The sequence below is a fragment of the Benincasa hispida genome, chromosome 1 (assembly GCF_027475165.1).
Source record: "Benincasa hispida cultivar pf3 chromosome 1, pf3_genome.v1.1, whole genome shotgun sequence".
Classification (NCBI taxonomy): Eukaryota; Viridiplantae; Streptophyta; class Magnoliopsida; order Cucurbitales; family Cucurbitaceae; genus Benincasa; species Benincasa hispida.
The window spans coordinates 40,561,980-40,585,459 of record NC_143478.1 but is presented as its reverse complement, the minus strand read 5'-3'; the positions used below and the strand labels follow the sequence as shown (position 1 = coordinate 40,585,459).

The 23,480-nt window shown below is 39.1% G+C and overlaps 1 pseudogene across 1 annotated transcript; it reads right to left on the bottom strand.

The window, feature by feature from the left end:
- Positions 1–11,943: 11,943 nt before the first annotated feature.
- LOC150038442 (uncharacterized) lies at positions 11,944–21,190 on the bottom strand (annotated as a pseudogene). Its single transcript, XR_016527827.1, has 2 exons — positions 20,918–21,190; positions 11,944–19,513 (listed from the first exon to the last, which is right to left on the bottom strand). The product of XR_016527827.1 is annotated as an uncharacterized LOC150038442 (transcript).
- Positions 21,191–23,480: the final 2,290 nt, after the last annotated feature.

The following is a 23,480-nucleotide window of genomic DNA, read 5'->3' as shown; positions in this document are numbered from 1 at the left end:
CCTTCAAAGTTCTGCTCAAACCTTCTTTTTCAAATTTTTTTTTCTAAGTGTTTGTCTATTCTGTCCAAACAACGCAATGAGGACCTTACGCACCTCTAAATTTGGGGGTGGGGAAGGTCTGAGAAGATAAGATCAAGAGTATGCGGTCATAAAGAAAATGCGTTCACCATTTTCACAAAAAAAAAAAAAATTCAATAAATTTTTCATACAGACTCCAATGTCAGCACAAGGGAAAACTCAAAAAAAAAAAAAAATAGTCCCAACCTGATAAGAGTTAGTTGTGAAAGGAACCTACTCGTAGTTGGATGTTCGCATACACCCATGGAAGCAAGCCAAAACGAAGGTGGATTTCCAAGAACAACGCAATATGAAAAGAGAAAAAAATATATATATAAAAGAATGCAAGAGACAACTCCTCTGAATATCATGAGTTAAAGTTAAAATTGGCACACAACCGTGGTTGGATTTTCGCATGACACTTGTGGGAACAAGCCAAAATGAAGAGTGTAACCTTGATCAATAGTCTCTAAATAAATGACGCAAAGTTTGACCACCGCATATGGATGCATCAAGTTTTTTTGACAAAGAAGGGGTAAACATTCTTTTTAAAACTAGAAAAGCATTTTTGAGAAGAAATTTGTAGTGTGGAAGAATAAAGTAGGGCTTTGATATGAATTAGTAAGGATAGAAGGAAATTGCGTTGTTAAGTAATGTGCCTAAGTGAGCATTCGGAGCAACCAATCGACGCAAAATTTAGGATAGGAACTGAGCACTTTTTGCCTTAGTAGAAGTTATGCTTGAGGACAAGCACATATCTAAATTTGGGGGTATGATAACTTATAGAAATACAAGTTATTTATACTTCTTTATTTAGATATTGCGGCCAAAAGAGAGGAAATTTGCGTTAATTGTATGGAAATTGGCTAAGAAATACAATAATTATAAATTGTCGTCAATACACCCACTAACACCATTGCGATGGTAGAAAAGAATATTTCAAGTCTGTTTTGCAGGATTTCCAGTCACCGTATACGCTCATGGCTCAAGAGAGAAAGATTAATGCATCTACGTCGCATTGCACCCATCATTCTGGAATGAATAGACGATCAACGTAATGACGGCGCATGCGACAATCGATCCAGAGCTGAACTTCAACCGCATGCGGTAATAAAAACAACACCGCATGTGGGCACACAATCGAAGGTGCAAATGAGCAGCGCAATCACGAAGGATTTTGACACGTGTACAACTAACCGTTGTGCATTTTCGACGGACTAATTGCATAACAGAAGAAATATTTATTCACCATTCTTAGAATTTCCATAACGATACAGTGGGGACCACAAGTCAAGGAGTCAAAGATTTCATCTATATATACCCTCAAAGAATTCACTGAAAAGATATACTTGATACGAGATAATTGATACGAGGCTATTGAGAGAGTGGCTGATCTGAGTGCTGATCGAAGAAGATCCGGGAAGAAAAGAGACAAGGCCGAGAGGTGAGTCTTAAGACGAATCATTCCAAATCCCTGCCGTGAAGCTTTGTACATAGATCAACTCTACCAGTTGAGCAAGCCTGAGAGGGAAGCTCATCCTTCCATTCACTTCATCTACGCCGGCAAGAAATCTCTCCATCCAGATCGGTGTCAAGACATTGGCACTCTTCTATATCTGTTTCTAACTCATATTCATCAATTGTATTTCATCTTCTTATTCTAGATCATTCACAACCATGTATCAGACGCTTGATTTTATAATTAAATGTCATGATCACTTTCATTTTCACATTTTTGTCTATTTCCATTACTTCATTAATCACTTTCTTCATGATGTCTTCTTAATCCCTTGGTGATTAATATGAATTAAACAAGTAACTTAATTTGTGCTAAAGAAATAAAGATGTTTAACTAAAGCATGCTAGACGACATCTTCACCTGTGAGAGCAGAAGTGAAGATGCCATTCTGTTCTGTCGAGAGAAGGTTAGAAGAATGCGTTAACTAAAGCAAGAAGTACGTCCAGAGATGAACGCAACCTTGCATTCACTACGTTCGTCCCTGTTTCACCATAGAGTTGTGGAAAACGCGGCCGAACACTGAGAGGTGTACGCCAAGGGAAAGCGGAACTGTACTTATATCTTTAACGCAATTAAGAATCTTGCGTTTTTTATATTAATTATCCTTTCTCTTTCTGTTTCACACATAAGTCTTTCCACCGTATAACACGATCTTTGTATAATCTTCACAGTAAGTCTCAACCTCAGTATCTTGTATCATGTAACCTGTATCTTGTATCATCATAGCTTAGGTTTATTTTATGGCACTTTACTTTCATCGCAATTTACTCTATTATCACATTTTTATCGCTTATCTTTACATTACTGCACAATTTACTTTATCGCATGTACAAACAACACTTTTATTAAATTGAAAACCCCCCCGATCGCAAGCTAAAGACTTCATTGAAGCACAATTTACTGCACAATTTACTTTATCGCATAAACCTCTTGTAGTACCTCGTCTTTGGAGACTTCATTGAAGCATTATATAAAAAAGAGCGAGGAAATTAGACAATTGCAAGCTGACTCCCTTAGAGGTTTTGAAGAGTAGATTGAACAGCTTGCAATTGATTTGAAAAATAAAGCGCCTGGTACGCTACCTAGCAGTTCAGAAGCATCGAGGCCACGAGGTAAAGAGCAATGTCATGCAGTGATATTGAGGAGTGGTAAAACAACAACCCCTGCGCTACCAGTACCAGATCCAACAACAAGGCCAGTAGATCTAACTGTCGATGATGACCAATCAATCAGTAGTGGAAAAATTATCAGTTCAGAAGTAAGTACATCCACAGGGGCTGAACGAACTGGTCGCGTTTTTTAGTTATCGTGTAGCTCCACCGCAATCGTTCACTACAATCATTGCTAAATATTAAGAGGGTAAAAATTATTCAAGGCAGAGTTGGAAATTCCAAAAAGTAGTGTTTGTACAAAAAAAAAGGGTGAAGTAAGTTCATGAAAGAAAGATATCAAAAGGATACTTCAAAAAAATGCATCCCTGATGATTTTGCATCGCATAACAACGCAGGGACCACTCATTTCTTCTTTAGTCAGGATTCCTCAGGTCCACGGAGGTATTCTCGCGATGAAAGTTGCCTCTATGATACATCTTGACTCTTTGCCCATTGACCTTGAATGTGCGGGTTCCTTTTTTATTAGTCAATTCGACTACACCGTGCAAGAATACTTCTTTGATTATAAATGGTCTGGACCAGCGTGACTTTAATTTTTTGGGAAAAAGTCATAGCCGAGAATTGTGTAACAAGACCTTTTGTCCAACCTGGAGACCTTCTTTGATTATAAATGGTCTAGACCATTGACCTTGAATGTGCGGGTTTTCTCCTTATAGCTACTCATGCTTAAATAACAGAGAATGAACAGATATAAAGAAAGACATTCCATTCTTATAACTGAGTTGAGTACAAAATGATAATGGAAGATAAAAGTAGAGAGCCTGGTAGCAATTCCTTGCTGACCAAGACTTTTTACACTGAATCTCTATTCTGATCTACAAATGTTCCCGCTTCCGCAGGCGTCGGCCCTCTCTCTGTCTTGGAGCTTCCAGTGCTTTCTCAAGCTTGCCAGCACGATCTATCGACACACCTTCTTCCTCGCGTCCGCCTTAAAATGGAAGAAAACTATGGACAGAGGCATGAACTTGTAAAGTGATGAAGTAATCGACTGCTTAACCTCTTCTCTGAAGAATGCACTTGGTATTTATAGAGTTTCCATGGTGAAAGGCGGCTTCTCTCTCCTAGTTGTACAGATGGGACAACTTTAATTCCTGACTGATGCGCGGGATAATTATCACCGATAAAGCTGAATGTACTTTGTGACCATTATCGGCTGTCAACTTAATTTGGATCCGACTGCTGTCAGCTTTCTGTCCCATCGATCTTAATTATCCTTTCACTTACATGCGCCTACCATGTTGCGCTAACCAAGTTGCGGTGATTCTTCTTAGGTGAATGTTTGCGAGCAAGATCAACGAAAAGTCTTGCGGTGAATTTGCACTTGACCAATGTATTCCTATGATCGCAATCTTTGCATTGCGTTAACGCATATTCTGCACAAAAATATAAAGATCAACTGCTCTAATGTGTTGGACGCGTGCGACCGCAATATTATAGAATTTATGCTTAATGGACGCAATTTAACATATTTCATCAACGCAATCCAACATTGTTTATGAAATTAGTACTATGATAACGTGCATTTCTACCCGTTATCATACCCCCAAATTTAAACAATGCTTGTCCTCAAGCATAAGCTAAAGATTCCTTTAGCAAGTTAACCACAAAGTTCTTTCCCTAGATTTCTCAAGGATACTTCGTTCAAATCATATATGCCAGAATTTCCTTAAGTCTTATTCAAGTCTCTTCCTAAAATATTTCTAAGACTTAGGGATTGCAAGCTTAACTTTCAAAATGACTTTACTAAATTCTGGAACATCGCATGATTTATTTCAAAAAGAAAATTTTCCACCGGGGTGTCAACTGATTTATCCTTGCACAAAAATTTTCTTCATTGCTATTTTTTTCTGACCTTGCGCTGATCCGAGTGCTTTGCCTTCGTTTTGGCTTGCCCCCACGTGTGTCATGCGAACATCCAACTACGAGCAATGCACTCTTTCTCAGAATAAACTCATACCAATTTGGTAGTTGAGTTGTGGTCATTGATTTATGCGTTGATCCTGGTGACATACTTTCGTTTTGGCTTGTCTCCACATGTGTCATGCGGACATCCAACTACGGGTAAGTGCCTTTCACAACTTAACTCTTATCAACATGGGTTTCCCATTGCATTGACAGTGGAGTTGTTATTCTCAAATATTTATATATATATATATATAGCAAGGTCGAAAATAAATACGTCACCCCCAAATTTAAAATACGGCAATGTCCTCATTGCCAAAAGAAATTAAAATAAGTCATGCGATGGTCATAGAATGCGTTGTAAAGGAAGTTTGAAAGAAAGCTAGCAAACCCCTAACTTCTAGAAATATTTCATGAGGTGACTATCTTAAGATTTAAGTTGACTCTAGTATATACGAAAGAGATAGAAGCATATTTTTCATCATTGAAATCATACTTGGCAAAGAAACAACGTGCGGTAAACTACTAAAGTTATCTACTTGTGATATGATTGCGGTAATCAAGGAGGATGTGGTGATAAAACTTTGAAAAGTAAAATGCAATATGATAGCGCAAAATTTGAAATAAAGATAAGGAAGAGTACACCCCCAATTTAGCGTTGTCGGCCGCATTAAGTATTGATGCATCCATCCTTGCGGTGATCTTTCCTTCTGTGGATTACGGTGATAGAATGAGATCATTTGCATCTTTGCAATCCTGTGCCTTAATCCTTGTAAACAGACAAAGAGAGGGTCAAATGATTTTAAAACAAAACAACAATTTTTATTTTTTTTTTAATTTTTTTATTTTTATTTCAATTTTTTTAGAGAAATAAGTGAAATACTGATAATAGTAAAATGACGAAGAGTTAAATGTTCAAGAGTTGAGTAAGGGATAGTCCGGGTTTTTCAACTTTGTGGAGACTGTTTTTTGCTGGAAATCTCCTCCGCAATATGCCTTTATTTGTTGTCCATTAACTTTAAATGTTCAACTGCCATCCTCGGTGATCAGTTCCACCGCACCATGTGGAAATATTGCTTTGATGATGAAGGGTCCGGACCAGTGCAATTTTAATTTTCCTGGGAAGAGCCGCAATCTCGAATTGAAGAGTAAGACCTTTTTCCCGATTTGGAGGTTTCTAGCACATATGCGTTTATCATGCTAGCTCTTGGTGCACTCTTTGTAAATCTTCGCATTCTGATATGCGTTGACCCTCCATTCTTCTAGCTCGACCAGTTGCAGTTTTTGCGCTTCCTCTGCTTTCTTCAAATCAAAATTCAATTTCTTGACCGCCCAGAATGCTTTATACTCTAGCTCCAAAGGCAAATGACACGCCTTGTCGAATACCAAATCATAGGGGGACATACCTATAGGTGTTTTAAATGTGGTCCTGTATGCCCACAACGAATCATCAAGCTTCATTGCCCAATCCTTCCGCGAAGATTTTACTACCTTCTCAAGTATCAATTTAATTTCACGATTGGACACTTTAGCCTGGCCATTTGTTTGTGGGTGGTATGCGGCGGCCACCTTGTGGAGGATATTGTACTTGCACAATAGCTTCTTTATATTGTGGTTGACAAAGTGTGATCCTTCATCACTTATGATGGCATGGGGAGTGCCAAAACGAGTGAAAATATTTTTCTTGAGGAATTGGAAGACTACCGCCGCATCACTTACGACACATGCAATTGCCTCTACTCACTTGGAAACGTAATCGACAACCAATAAGATATAATGCTTGCCATGCAAAGGAGGGAATGGTCCCATGAAATCAATCCCCCAGACGTCAAATAATTCCAGCTTCAAGATAGTGTTCATTGGCATTGCGTTCTTCCATGAAATGCTACCGGTGCATTGACACCGATCACATTTCATTGCGTAGTCAGCAACATCCTTAAATAATGAAGGCCAAAAGAATCCATTTTGTAAAAATTTGGCTATAGTACATTGTCCTCCAAAGTGCCCTCCATATGGCGAATCGTGGCACTGTGACAATATGCGTTGTTGAGCAGCATTTGGTATGCATAATCGAATGATTTGGTCTGCACCTCTTTTATACAGATTTGGCTCATCCCAATAATAATGCTTGCATTCATGCTTGAGCTTCTTCTGTTGATGGTATGTGTAATCTTCAGGAAATTGTTCACAAAGCAAATAATTAACGATGTCCACATACCAGGGTAATTCTTCTTTGTGGAATAGTTGCTCGTCTGATCACACGACACTCACTTCAGATTCATTGCGGTCAACCTCTGGATTTTTCAGTCTAGACAAGTGATCTGTAACTTGATTCTCTGTCCCTTTCCGATCAATTATCTCGATATCAAATTCTTCAAGGAGGAGAACCCATTTGATCAACCTCGACTTTGCATTATTCCTTGTCATCAAATATTTTATTGCCGAGTGATCAGTGTGAATGAGTACCTTGGTTCCCAATAGATATGCCCGGAATTTTTCCAACGCAAAAATCATAGCCAGTACCTTGGTATAATTGTTTTGAGCAGGGTTCAGAGTTTTACTCGCATATGCTATGGGGTGCAAAATAGTTTTCTTCTTTTGCGCTAATGCGGTTCCCATCGTATACCTGCTTACGTCGCACATGATTTCGAACTACAGTGTCCAATCCGGCGTAATCAAGACAGGCACAATAATCAGCACATCTTTTAAAACTCATAATGCATTGAGGCAATTGTTGTCAAATTCAAACTTTCTGTCTGCCTCTAACAACGCACTAAGTGGTCGTGCAATCTTAGAAAAATCTTTAACGAATCGTCTATAGAATCCAGCATGCCCCAAGAAGCTTCGCACATCCTTCACGTTGGTTGGAGGTGGAAGCTTTTCAATTGCGCCGATCTTTGCTTTGTCCAACTCCAACCCTTCCCGGGAGACTTTGTGTCCCAACATTATACGCTCTTTTACCATGAAGTGACATTTGTCCCAATTGAGCACCAAATTCGTCTCTTCACATCTCTTCAGAATTTTCTCCAAATTGGCTAGGAAGACTTCATATGTGTTCCCATAAATGGAGAAGTCATCCATAAATATTTCCACTGAGTTCTCGAGATAATCTGAAAAGATTGCCATCATGCACCTTTGAAATATGCTTGCCGCATTGCAGAGGCCAAACGATATGCGGCGAAAATCAAATGTCCCATATGGGCAGGTGAATATGGTCTCGTCTTGGTCTTCAGGAGCTATCATGATTTGATTATACCCGACATATCTATCCAAGAAGCAATAAAAATCGTTCCCTTTTAATCTGTCCAGCATTTGATCGATGAATGGCCGCATTTAATTTGTGGTAGTCCATGCAGATGCGCCATCCAGTGATGGTCCTTTTTGGTATTAATTCATTGTTCTCATTTGGGACTACCGTCATTCATTCCTTCTTCGGCATACATTGCATGGGGATGACCCACATGGTATCTGTAATGGGATAGATAATACTTGCATCCAGCCACTTGATAATCTTCTTTTTGACAACCTCCTTCATCGCAGGGTTAAGTTTGCGTTGATTTTCAATAGTTGCTTTGTGGTCGTCCTCGAGACGAATGTGATGCATGCGTTACGCGGGGCTAATTCCTCTTATGTCAGCGAGCGTCCAGCCAATTGCTCGCACATGTTTCTTGAGAATGCTCATCAATGCATTCTCTTGATCTTCGTTGAGTGCAAAGGAAATTATCACTGACAGCTTCTCATTCTGCCCCAGAAATGCGTACTTCAAATGTGTTGGTAGGGTTTTTAGTTCAAGGGTTGGTGGTTCCACGAGGGAAGGTTGCGTTGTTTTTCTTTCTTCTTTTGGCTCTTCTTCTTGCATTGCGATCGTTCCTTCTTCTTTGTTTGTTTTTGTTATGATCGCATTGCAGGCAACTACGGATACGTTTTCATCCTCTTCTTCACACTCTTCATCAGACTTTTCTTCTTCAATCAAATTTAGGTCATCGTCAAAATCTTGTAGATCTTCCTCATCTGGGAATTTCATGGCACGAATTATATTAAATTTGAGCTTCTGTCCGTTTATGCTCAAAGTGATTTTTCCCTTGTGCACATCAATTTGAGCTCGACCCATTGATAGAAAAGGTCACCCCAAAATGATGGGTACATCCTTGTCGGCCTCATAATCTAGGATGATGAAGTCAGCTGGCAAAATAAATTTATCAATCATGATCAGCATGTCCTTCAACTTACCTTCTAGATGAACCAGAGATCTGTCAGCCAATTGGAGAGTCACGGATATGGGCACAAGTTGCCAAACATTTAATTATCGAAAGATTGACAGCGGCATCAAATTTATGCTGGCCCCCAAGTCACACAGGGCTTGCCCAATATAGAGTCCTCCTATGGAGCAAGGAATAGTGAAGCTCCCAGGATCGCTCATCTTCGGTGGGATAATAGATTCGGAACTTTGTGTTAATGCCACCATGGCAAATTTTCCAGCACCTCTTTTCTTAGTTACCATTTCCTTCAGAAACTTGGCATAGGCAGGAATTTCCTCAATCACTTCACTCAAAGGAATATTAACATGTAATTGTTTTAACATAGACATGAAGTGTTGGTACTGTACCTCTTCGTTTTTTTTCTTCCTTAGCCTCTGAGGGAAGGGTGGTAACTAAACTTTCACGGTTCCCATTTCATTTGACTTTGAGGTTGACGCAACCTCAGGTTCTGCTTCATTTTATTTTTATTCTTCTTGCATTGCCGTAATCTCAGGCTCAGTTGCGATGGAAGTTGATTTGTTCTGCTCCTTCTTTTCTCCTTCCACAATCTTTCCATTGTGCAATGTCACAACCTGACATTGCTCTTTTCCTGATCCCCCTGGGTTACGTGGAAGCTCGGTTGAACTTGGCAATGCCCCTTGCGGTCTACTTTTGAGCTCATTTGCAATCTGGTCCATTTGCATTTTGAGGTTGCAGATGAACGTAGTCTGACTTTGAAGCACTGTCTCATTTTTCTCTATATATTGCTTTAATAGGCTTTCTAGAGAAGAAGATTGCGTTGGTTGTTGTGAGCTACTTGCTTGGTTGCTCTGTTGACCGTTGTTGCATTGGAAGAATCCTGGTGGCCCTTCTTTCTACGCCATAGATTGAAAATTTTGTTGTTGATTCTTCCAAGCAAAATTGGGGTGGTTTCTCATCCCGAGGTTGTAAGTGTTTGAAAAGAGATTATTCTTTACAAAATATATAGATTGTGGATTTTGCAGGCAATCTTCCATCGCATGCCCATCACTGCAAGTCGCACACCTTGCAATGTTTTGACTTATTGCATTAATTTGCCCACCTTGCGGTGTTGGGCTGCTAATCGCCATTCCTTGAATCAAATTCATCACTGCGGTCATTTGGTTTTGTAACGAAAAAATGGCACCATTATTTGCGTCGGAATCTTTGAGTCTCAATCTCTAGTCACTCTCCCTCCAGTCTTCATGGTTCTTGGAGATGCGGTCAAGAATATTCTTCGCCTCCTCGTAAGTTTTGTCAAGCAGACCACCAGCGGCTGCCACATTGGCAACGGTTTGCGAAGCAGGATTCAAACCGTGATAGAAAATTTCCATTTGAAGACAGTCTGGTAGCCCATTATGCGGACAATCTCGGACCAACCTTTTAAACCTCGCCCAAGCTGTTGGATTTTATGTCTAAAACTCGTAGTTTTCAATATCATATTCTTGTTCAATAAAGCAGTTATTGAAAATCTTTAGTAAATTTAAATTCTATATTCATGAATCCAATAAACTAAGGTTCCAAGGCTATTAAGTTTAAGTTTGAACTTTATGTAGTGACATAAATGTGGATCAAGTTCAAATATATATAGCCAAAATGGTCTATAGTATATGAATAAGGTTGGACGCCTTATTCTGGAGACACTATGGATGCGGCCCATTTTGTAATTAGTACAAACAATGTGATCCTAAACCGTTCATGTGGAGACATGAAAATGGGGGCATCCTATGTAAAGAGTTTACATAAGACCGAACCATGAAATAGTCACTTTTACGTTCTAAATGCCGTTTAATGTATAAAACTAACTATTTCGTTAATTGATGACTTAGGTAACTTAATCTTAATCCTGAGCTAACTATGAAATCCTGTTCACTCAGAATTATCCTTAGATCTGCATAAGTGAGGGCAGCTCATTATCGTTGACCCAATAAGCCTCCCATTTCAGGGGTAAGATCAGGTGGATAGCTGGGAACATAGGGTGCAAGATGGAATTCACTCCTACCCGTTATAGGGATAGTAGATAGGTTGTTCCTTTTAGTACTGAATCCAGGTCTTGAACAAGGGGCCCCACCCTCTCATTGGCCCGAGAGGGGTTCAAAGATCAGTGGAACTTAAGGAATAAGATGTAGTCTCAGGGGTAAAACAATTTTTATGACCCAACCGAGATTACAAACAACTTGTGAAGGATTAGCTTACTAAACATGGTTATATCAAATGGACACAAATATATCTATAGTGAGGGGAGTTCAACTACGAGACTATAGTGGAATGACCCGTTAGTTAACGAATGTTGATTAGCTCCGTCTAAAGAGTTTAGCTAGCTAATCTCGGATCGTTGGAGCCCATGGTCTATAGGTCCATTAGGTTCTCCTACTAGCTCATATGGAATAAACTTAGAACAGAATGATAGAATAATTCGAATTGTTCGAATTAGGTGAAGAGAGAGAAACCGACAAGTATATGTGATATAGTGGTCGATTTTTCAATTTAGAGATACAACTTTAATATTTAAATGTGATTTAAATATCAAGAATATAAATACGTTCATATTCGGAAGCTCAGAAATAATAGAAATGGTCAAAGATGTAAAAAGTCAAAGAGTTGACTTTTGACTTTGAAAAGTCAAATTTTGACCGACCTTATATTCGAATGTGATTTGAATTTTGAGAAAATGAATGCAGATTCATGCTCGGGAGGTCAAAATTAGTCAACATGAAAAAAATCATAAAAAGTCAAAATGTTGACTTTTTGGTCAAAGTTTGACTTTAGGCAAATGACTATTTTGCCCTTTGACTAAAGTTAGTGAGAAAATCTAAACTTTTGTTGGATAATTTCATTAACAAAATAGTGGGCTAGGTGTTGGCTTATAGTGGATGTCACACCCCTTCCCAAACTACCTGCTAGCTTAGTTAGGGAGATGGCGTGAAGCCAACAAACATCGTCCTCCTCTAACGATACCTATTGACCCTGCTGAATCATTGAACCTGATAAACATACTAATCTTAGATATGAAATACTTTACATGTAACACAACACAGCGGAACACCTGAAAAGCTTTAGACACACATGAAGTGCAGTCCTGACATAACTTGATTTGGAAAATAACCTGATAGAGATATCACAACAAAAAACATATCCAACTCGGGTTTACACAACCACGACATCTAGTGCTTACACAACCATAACCTATCCAGTTTTTACAAAGATATTTACAATACAAACAGACACAATGTACAACTCCACCCATGTATGGAGCTTGATCTGGAAGCTTTTAGCAGAAAACAAACTTTGGCAGTTATCAGGCAGCGGGAGCTCTTTCTCTACCTGAAAAGTGGGAAAACATTTTGAAAGAGTGAGCTACGAAGACCAGTGAGTGACTAAATTTAAAACTGTAAATCCAAAAATTAGAACACATGATAAACCTTTAAACGTATACATTTGTTCAATCAAAGCGTTAAACATAAACGTGTAACGCTAAAAGCTTTCTCAAATATTCCGCAAGTACGTCATTAAAATCTAGAAGGGCATATCAAGTATATAAAACATTTTAACTAACATGACAAATCAACATTGTGTAGGGCATGCCCAGCACAACCAATGTTTACTAGCACTATGATGTAGTGGGGCTCGCCTAGCACTCACAACAGCATCGTTGTCATGGAGTACACTCAATGTCAACAATGGAATATAACCTGTGTTCACACGATACCATATAGCCTCGGGCTCAATATCCTAGTCATGTAGTCAATAAAAGTCTCAGAAAACCACATGAAAATATTAAATAATGCCTGCTTATCTTTATCTTTCGTAAAACTCAAGCTTACTCATGAAAAATTGAAAATCTTTTAACAATACTCGCTAATACATACTTTACTTTAAATGATATCGTTTCAACTACTTTTCAGGAATTCAATAATCATGTGCTCGTATATAAACCTCATTAGAAAATCTAAGCTCAAAACTTATGCTTGAAACCATTCATAGAAATCATGTATCATTCATATGTTCATAATCAAGCATGTTATCCATTTAAACATAAATTACAGTTTAGAAATCATTTTCGAAATTCATTTTGTCACTCACAGTCTTAGCTAGTTCCCTGGTCTGTAGACTCGGCCTATTTCCTCTTGGCTTGTCAAATAAACCAAAACCAAGCATCAGAACTATAAAGCATCTTGGCTTTCCATGCTCATGAATTCTAAATTCTAGAAATAAAATCATACTTCACATTTTTTTTCCAGATTTTCCAGATTCAATATCCTAACTTCCAACACTCATAACTTCCTCAATACTTGACCAAAATTAATGTACTATATATAAAACTCTTTATTTTGGAACCCTCTACAACTTACCTGAAGGAAAAAAAACGAGATTCCCAACGGATTTGTCCAGAAATCCCCCGAACACAGCAAATACAGATTCGTGCTTCTCTGCTACCCTCTACTTTTCTCCTGAAATTAAACCTACTTCTATTCATTTTTGGCTCACAAATTCTTCATGTAAGTTATAGGAAATTGAATAAGCTTTCCAACCATACCCAATTGAGATTCTAATTCAACCTGTACAACCCAAAATGTTCGAAAAACCAGAGAAAACCCTAGATCCGTCTGATTTGCACGAAAATTCTGTGCTCTGTTTTCTTTTCAAAAACCATTAACTTAAAATCAGATTTAGCTCAAGCTTCCTTCATAAAATTGGTTAGAAAATAGATTAACTGTCAAGGAAGTCAGGCCTCACCTCTTAGTTCTTCTTGTGTAGCTCAACCGACTTAAAAATCAGAGATAGAGAGGTTGAACCTAGATTCTCCCATGATTGCACTTGCATGAACTTTTTCCTCCCTTCTTCAACCTCTAACCTGTAGCAAGCTTCTTCTTCCTCTTCCTTCACTCTCTCTCTCTCGAAATGCTCTGAAAATCTGATGGGAAATGATGGAGAAATGGGCTGAAATGAGTTAGGCGGTGGTGGGTTTCACTTAAACCCTTAAGCGCCGAATGGGTTTTCATTTCCTTTCATTTTTTTGCTTTTTCCTTTTCCTTTCCTTTTCTTTTCTTTTATTTTATTTTTATTTATTTCCTTTATTTTCTTTTCTTTATTAATAAATTCCAAAATTATCAAAGACAACCTCTACCAAAAGCTTTGCCATTTTTCTTCAACAATGGAACAACAATAACTTAAATCCAACATCCTACAATATGTGACAAGAGAAAATAATCCAAGGAAAGTCTCGGGTTTACAACTTACCTCTCCCTTATGAAATTTTGTCCTAGAAATTTAGAAGTCCTTAGGTGAAGAGTGTCGGGTAACTCCTCCTCATCTGGTTTTCTGACTCCCAGGTTGCCTCCTCCGCTCCGTGATGTCTCCGAAGGACCTTCACGAGTGGGATCGTTTTGTTCCTCAAAACTTGCTCCTTTCTGTCGAGGATCTGAACCGCTTCCTCTTTATAACTCAAGTCTTCTTTTAGCTCAATCGGTTGTGCTTGCAACACATGTAACAGATCTGGAATATATTTTCTCAACATGGACACATGGAAAACATCATGTATTCGAGCAAGTTCTGCTGGCAACTCAAGTCTATAGGCTACTGGTCCAACTCGTTCTGTTATCCAATAAGGACTAATATATCTAGGACCCAGCTTACCTTTCCTCCTAAAACAAAGAACACCTCTCCACGGAGATAACTTTAAGAAAACTTGATCTCCAACCTAGAATTCTAAGTCTCTTCGTTGCTTATCTTCATAGCTCTTCTGTCGATCTTGAGCTATCTTCAGGTTCTCTCTAATCGACTAAATATTGTCTGACGTAACTTGTACCAACTGAGGACCAACTAGCTTTCGCTCTCCCACTTCGTTCCAGCATACAGGAGTTCTGCATGGTCTGCCATACAAAGCCTCGAATGGTGCCATGCCGATACTAGACTGATAGCTGTTATTATAAGCAAACTCCATAAGTGATAAGTGGGTATCCCAACTTCCCTTAAACTGAAGAACACATGCTCTTGACATGTCTTCTAAGGTTTGGATAGTCCTCTCTGACTGACCATCTGTCTGGAGATGAAATGCTATACTGAACTTCAACTTTGTTCCCATTGCTTTCTGCACACTAGGCAAAAACTTAGAAGTAAACCTCAAATCCCTATCTGAAACTATGGACACTGGCACTCCATGCTAACTCACAATCCTGTCGACATATAGCTTAACTAGCTAATCTAGTGTAGACGTCACTTTAATCGGTATAAACCGCGCTATCTTGGTAAGTCTGTCTACTATTACCCATATATCATCATGTCCACCAGTTTTACGAGGTAAACCAAACAGAAAATCCATGGTAATATGCTCCCACTTCCACTCCGGCACTGGCAGTGGATTAAGGAGTCCTCTTGGCCTCTGTCTCACTGGTTTAACCTGTTGGCAGATCAAACATTTATCAACATATTCAGCTATCTCTCGTTTCATACCAGGCCACCAATAAGTTTTCTTCAAAGTTTCGTACTTCTTGGTGCTTCCTGGATACATAGCGTAAGTGAACTATGAGCTTCCACTAGTATAGCACCCTTAAGCTCACTAATACTCGGAACGCATAGTCTTCTCTACTTAACTATGGCTCCGTCTACTCTCAACTCAAATTCTGCCTCTGGGCCTGCTTGGACTTTGCAAGCATCTTCTGTAAGTTACTATCCTCTGGCTATCTTCTCACAATCTCTGCTACTAGAGAAGACCTAACCTGAAATTGAGCTAAAAGACTCCCTGAACTCTCTGCAATCACAACCGCCCTGAAACCTCTTAACTCACTTAGCAAGGTTGCTCAAATACCACACAAGGCACTCTTCGGAAGTCTCGACTTCCTACTTAATGCATCTGCCATTACGTTAGCCTTACCCAGATGGTATTCAATGGTACAATCATAGTCTTTAATCAGTTCTAGCCATCGCCTCTGTCTCAGATTCAGCTTTTTCTAATCAAAGATATACTTTAGGCTTTTATGATCTGTGAAAATGTGGCACTTCTCACCGAATAAATAATGTCTCCAGATCTTCAGTGCTAAAAAAACTACTGCTAGCTTAAGATCATGGGTAAGGTAATTACACTCATGTTTCTTCAACTGCCTTGAAGCATAAGCTATTACCTTTCCTTCCTGCATAAGCATACAACCTAATCCTTGCCTCAAAGCATCACAATAGATCACATACTCCTTCCCTGTTACAGGAAGTGTCAGAATAGGTGTTGCCACTAATCTCTTCTTCAGCTCCTGGAAACTTTATTTGCATTTATCCAACCACTAAAACTTAGCATTCTTCCTTGTCAAAGCTGTCAAGGGTAATGCTAATCGTGAGAAATCCTCAACAAAACGTCTGTAGTATTCGACCAGGCCTAGGAAACTACGTACCTTTGTTGCACTAGCTAGTCTCTCCCAGTTGACAACAGCTTCCACTTTCTGCGGATCAACACTAACTCCGCCCACTGAAACTACATGCTCTAAGAACACTACCTGTTTCAACCAGAACTCACATTTGCTGAAATTAGCGTACAACTGTTTATCACTCAGTTTCTGTAGAACAATCTTCAGATGTTCCTCATGGGCTTTCCTGTCAATTGATTAAACTAGTATATCATCGATGAACACTATCACAAACTGATCTAAGTACTAATGGAAGATCCTGTTCATGAGGTCCATGAAAACTGCTGCGCATTCATTAAACCGAATGGCATCACTAAAAACTCATAGTGCCCATACCTCGTCCTAAATGCTGTCTTAGGAATATCTGATTCCCTAACCTTTAACTGGTGGTATACTGACCTCAAATCAATCTTAGAGAACACCGCTGCTCTCCTTAACTGGTCAAACAAGTCATCAATGCGTGGTAGAGGATACTTGTTACGTATCGTGACCTTGTTTAATTGCCTATAATCAATGTATAATCGGAGGGTACCATCTTTCTTCTTCACGGATAACATTGGAGCTCCCCAAGATGATACACTAGACCTGATGTATCCCTTGTCAACTAGTTCTTGTATCTGGACCTTCAGCTCATTAAGCTCGCTCGGAGCCATTCTGTATAGCGCTTATGAAATAGGTGTTATTCCTGGTAACAATTCAATAGTGAACTCCAACTCTCTATCAGGTAGCAAACCTGATAGATCAGCTGGAAAAACATCAAGAAATTTGTTCACTATAGGAACATTTTCTGGTTTCAGCTTTTCTTTCTACACCTTTACTACGTGTGCAAGAAACGCTATGCAACCCTTTCTCAAAAACTTCTCAGCCTTCAGGGTTGAAATCAAACTCGTAGGAATAATCTTCCTCTCACCCCTAAAAACCACTTCAGCCAAACCTGGTTTCCTAAAAGTCACTTCCTTCCTATGGCAATCCATAGAAGCATAGTGAGTGAATAAGAAATCCATTCCCAAAATTACATCCAATGCCCGTAACTCTAGTGGAAGAAGATCCACTAGCATACTGAGACCTTCTACTAAAACCTCACAATCACGCAACACTTCATTGACTAGTAAAACGTCACCAACTGGAGTGTATATAACTAACCCCTCAGATAAAGGCTCTAGCATCCTATTCATCTTAGTTAAACATACTAGAAACAAAGGAATGCGTAGCACCTGGATCTAATAAAACACGTGCAGGTACATTACAAATAAAAACCGTACTAGTAGTCACGTCTGGTGCATCCTCCGCTTCTTGTTGAGTCATAGCATAGACTTTTCCCTACTTTCTAGGTCTCCCCACAACTCTCTTCTGCTTTGCACCGCTGGTGCCCTCTCCTATAGCCACTGAGACTCTCGACTGCTCAATTGTGTGGGACTCGATGCCCTGGTCCCTCTGAACTGCTGCTCTCAGCTGTGGACAGACTCTCTTAAAATGTCCTGGCTGTCCACAATGGTAACACACACCAGCACCCACAAGACACTAACCTCGATGATTCCTGCCACAACTTGCACATGGGGTTCTCCTGGTTTCACTAGTAACGGACTCCTGAGCCATCTGCGGTCTTGCTGTTGAATTAGCAGACTGACTGGGTGCTCTCTGGCTCTGCCCCTGATAGGCACTACCTGAACTCATCTGCCTCGATGAGTGGCCACCAGACCGACGCTTAAAGTCTTGATGGCCTGAAACATTCACTCCAGGTGTGAACCTCTGCTACTCACGACCTCGGAAACCACTAGCTGTTGAAGCCCCACGATTAGGCTCCACTGTTGACTTCTCCTCTGTTACACTCTGCTCCACACGTAGGCAGTCTCTATTAACTAGGAAAAATCCATCCACTTAGCAATAGCTGTACTTGGGGTACGTATCTCAAAATGCAGCCCTCTTTTAAACCTTTGACACCTGTCACTCTCAGATGCCACAATCACATCAGTATACCATGAAAGCTCGGTATACTTTCTCTCGTACTCGGCTACTGAAAGTGACCCTTGCTTCAGTTCCAGGAACTCATCTCTCTTTGCCTCAAAATATGTGCTGGGATAATACTTATCTTCGAATATGCCTCTAAAAGTCTACCAGTCTAACGTACGTGCATCACTGCGCCTGGCTAAAATGGATTTACACCATCCCTCTGCCTTATTCTGCAGTAGGAATCTGCCCAATCTAAATTTTCGCTCCTCAGGATAGCTCAACACATCGAAGCATTTCTCAAGAATATTTAACGAAACCTCAGCGTCACCTGGATCTGTGGAACCCTCAAACACTGTGGCTTCTAATTTCTTCAGCCGTTTTATTCCATATATCTTTTCCAGATCAGTAGCCTTACTCTCTCTGGCCTGCCTACCTTCTGTGCAAATCTAGAAAACTGCTCGTTTCCTGCTCCAATCTGAACTCTCGTGGTACTGGGTCCCCTTTCAGATTGACCTTGGGTAGGATCCTGCGTCTCGTCATGATTCTGCCTGCGTCGTTTTCCTGTACGTGGTGGCATGACTACTATAACATATCAACACAGTAGACATGCAATAGATACTTAACTCAGATGCATGATACTAAACTTCTACCCATATTCTAGTTCTGACTGGACTCACTCTTATTCATACTTGGACCATACTATGCTAGTTCTATCTGAACTGACTCAATGTCTAACTATTTAATTCCTAGATTCTTCTAAGTACTAACTGCTCTATCTCATTTCCCATGGAGCTAACCACTTTGATACCAAGTTGTCACACCCCCTCCCAAACTACCTGCTAGCTTAGTCAGGGAGATGGCGTGAAGCCAACAGACATCGTCCTCCTCTAACGATACCTATTGACCCTGCTGAATCATTGAACCTGATAAACATGCAAATCTTAGATATGAAATACTTTACATGTAACACAACACAGCGGAACCCCTGAAAACCTTTAGACACATATGAAGTGCAGTCCTGACATAACTCGGCTTGGAAAATAACCTGATAGAGATATCACAACCAAAAACATATCCAATTGGGGTTTACACAACCACGACATCTAGTGTTTACACAACCACAACCTATCCAGTTCTTACAAAGACATTTACAATACAAACAAACAAAATGTACAACTCCACCCACGTATGGAGCTTGATTTGGAAGCTTTTAGCAGAAAAAAGAATTTGGCAGTTATCAGGCATCGGGAACTCGATCTCTACCTGAAAAGTGGGAAAATTTTTTGAAAGAGTGAGCTACGAAGCCCAGTGAGTGACTAAATTTAAAACTATAAATCCGCAAATCAGAACACGTGATAAACCTTTAAACGTATAAATATTTTCAATTAAAGCATTAAACATAAACGTGTAAGCTAAAAGCTTTCTAAAATATTCCGCAACTACGTCATTAAAATCTAGCAAGGCATATCAAGTATATAAAACATTTTAACCAACATGACAAATCAACATTGTGTATGGCACGCCAAATACAACCAATGTTTACTAGCTCTACGATGTAGTGGGGCCCGCCCAGCACTCACGACAGCATCGTTGTCACGGAGTACATTCAATTTCAACAACGGAATATAACCTGTGTGCACACAATACCATATAGCCTCGGGCTCAATATCCCAGTCATGTAGTCAATAAAAGTCTCAGAAAACCACATGAAAATATTGAAACATGCCTGCTTATCTTTATCATTCGTAAAACTCAAGCTTACTCAGCTTGCTCATGAAAAACTAAAAATCTTTTAACAATACTCGCTAATACATCCTTTACTTTAAATGATATCGTTTCAACTACTTTTTAGGAATTCAATAATCACGTGCTCGTATATAAACCTCATTAGAAAATCTAAGTTCAAAACTTATGCTTGAAACCATTCATAGAAATCATGTATCATTCATAAGTTCATAATCAAGCATGTAAACCATTTAAGCATAAATTACAGTTTAGAAATCATTTTCGAAATTCGTTTTGTCAATCACAGTCTTAGCTAGTTCCCTGGTCTGTAGACTTGGCCTATTTCCTCTTGGCCTGTCAAACAAAAAAAACTGAGCATCAAAACTATAAATCTTCTTGTCTTTCCATGCTCATGAATTCTAAATTCTAGAAATAAAATCATACTTCACACTTTTTTTCCAGATTTTCCAGATTCAATACCCTAACTTCCAACACTCATAACTTCCTCAATACTTGACGAAAATTAATGTAATATATATCAAATTCTTCATTTTGGAACCCTCTACAATTTACCAGAAGGAATAAACACAAAATTCGCAACGGATTTGTCCAGACATCCCCCGAACACAGAAAATACAGATTCGTGCTTCTCTGCTACCCTCTAATTTTATCCTGAAATTAAACCTAGTTCTAGTAATTTTTGGATCACGAATTCTTCATATAAGTTATAGGAAATTGAATAAGCTTTCCAACCATATCAAACTGAGCTTCTAATTCAATTTGTACACCCCAGAATGTTCGAAAAGCCAGAGAAAACCCTAGATCCTTCTGATTTGCACGAAAATTCTGTGCTTTGTATTCCTTTTCAAAAACCATTAACTTAGCATCAGATTTAGCTAAAGCTTTCTTCATGAAATTTATTTCAAGGAAGTCAGGCCTTACCTTTTAGTTCTTCTTGTGTAGCTCAAACCGACTTAAAAACCAGAGATAGACAGGTTGAACCCAAATTCTTCCAACCATGCACTTACATGAACTTTTTCCTCCCTTTTTCAACCTCTAACCTGTAGCAAGCTTCTTCTTCCTCTTCCTTCACTCTCTCTCTCGAAATGCTCTGAAAATTTGATGGGAAATGATGGAGAAATGGGCTGAAATGAGTTAGGTGGTGGTGGGTTTCACTAAACCCTTAAGCGCCGAATGGGTTTTCATTTCCTTTCATTTTTTTCCCTTTTTCCTTTTTCATTTTCCTTTCATTTTTTTTTCTTTTCTTTTTCTTTATTTCCTTTCTTTTCTTTTCTTTATTAATACATTCCAAAATTATCAAAGACAACCTCAACCAAAAGCTTTGCCATTTTTCTTCAATAATGGAACAACAATAACTTAAATCAAACATCCTACAATATGTGACAAGAGAAAATAATCCAAGGAAAGTCTTGGGTTTATAGTGGAGACATTAAGCCCACTTAGATAGTGGATTCTAGGTGTTGGATTTTTATAAAGTTTTTTCATGCAATTTTGCATGGCTCTTTTCTATAAATATGGGCTTGTGTTTTTGGATTAAAAACTTTTGGAGATTTTGCAAAATTAGTTTTTAAAATTGGGCTGAAAAAAAAAGAAAAACCAAACCCAACCCAATTTCACTATACTTTTTCCATTTTTTCTCTCTCTCTTGGGTTCTTCTTCCATCGGGTCTCACAACCCGGTTCTAAGTCCAGAGAATAGTAGGACAGCTCTAGTGGTGGTCCGTTCGTGTTCGGGTGGAGATAGACGAGTTTCGGGAGCTTCAAAGGAATTATTTCAAAATAACCTTAATTAATTCTTTTAGGGTTACATGTTTATTTTGGAAAATTAGAGTAAAATCGATTCTTATTTCCGCTGCGCATGTCGTTTTTTCCATCACAAGCATCGTTGAGCGATTCATCCATATCTTGTTCAAAATTAGTCTTAAGCTTTCTTCGTCTTGCGTTCTCGGTAGGTGGAAAATACTTTTTCATGAATTTCTCCATTACTTGCTCCCAAGAAGTAATTTCTCCTGGTTCGAGCGAATAAGCCCATTTCCTAGCCTGATCACAGAAAGAAAATAGGAACAATGTTAGTCGAACTTCTTCAGCAGAGATGTTTGGGAACACAAAAATATTGCAGATTTCAATAAAACTTCGGAGGTGGGCATGGGGATCCTCGTCACGCCTTCCTCCGAATTGATCTACAGTCTGGATCATCTGCAGCATCATCGGTTTCATCTCGAATCTACTTCTGTCGAGGGCAGGCCTGATGATTCCCAGAGAGAAATCATAGAGGTTTGGCGATGCATATGGGCCTATTGTGATCATTTGCCAACAGAATCGGATTCGCCATGACATTATTATCATTTGGTGCTCCACCTCTAGGCTGCTCTGCCATCTCTTCTTTATCGGATTGTGGTTGCTGTTGTCGGTCTTGTAGTCTTCTTCGAAATGTTCTCTCAACCTCTGGGTGGTAGTTCGCCAGAAATTGAGAGTTCTGCAAAGAAATTGCAAAAATTACCGTTAACAACTATTTTGTCGAAGTCCCCAGCAACGGTGCCGAAAATATGACATGTTATTTTATTGAATGGAAATATGGAAGATCTGCGTTGATGGATTGTGTTGTGCACTCAAGTTTCCCCAACGGAATTCAAGTGTAAATTCCTCTGAGTTTCTTGGTAAGTCCAGGGTCGAACACAGGGACTTGTGAAAATAGTTGCGTTGGTAATGTTGTGAAAACTTTGTGGTAACTGAGTAAATAAATAAAGTGTGGGTGTGTTGTTGCGTTAATGAAAAAGAAGTAAATAAAGGCAGCGGATTTGAGAAAGATAGTTGCGTTGATAGATTCAATGAGTATGCGATGAACGGGTTGAGAAGGTCTTTTAGCTAGCGTTACTTGGGAATGCGTCAAACCTTGCGAGCATGTTACAACCATGCACAGCAAGTCATTTCCCAATGTAAATGTGATGCTCCTAAATCTAGGATGCATGTGTTGAATGCAAAATGTCCATAGAGCTTATCCTTAAGTCTCTACTCTTGTCCTATGCGTTGATGCAAAATGCATGAAAGTAAGGTGACTGCATACAATCATACCTTATTGCTAAGATGCATGCGATGCGTTAATAACAAATAGTGCTCATTCATAAGCGCCTATCTCCCATTTATGCGTTCTAATCTAGTTCTTTTAAACCTAGATTCTGACCTGACCTTCCCAAGTCTAGATCCTGTCTTTAGACTACCCTCCCGAGTATCTCTAATAGATGACTGAAGCATACATAAATAAGATAATCGCAAACGTGAAGATTACCTTGTTATGCTAGCTAACTACTTCTCAACCTATTCAACTAATTTAGATACTCATGCTTAAATAACAGAGAGTGAACAGATATAGAGAGAGACATTCCATTCTTATAACTGAGTTGAGTACAAAATGATAATGGAAAATAAAAGTAGAGAGCCTGGTAGCAATTCCTTGCTGACTGAGGCTTTTTACACTGAATCTCTAT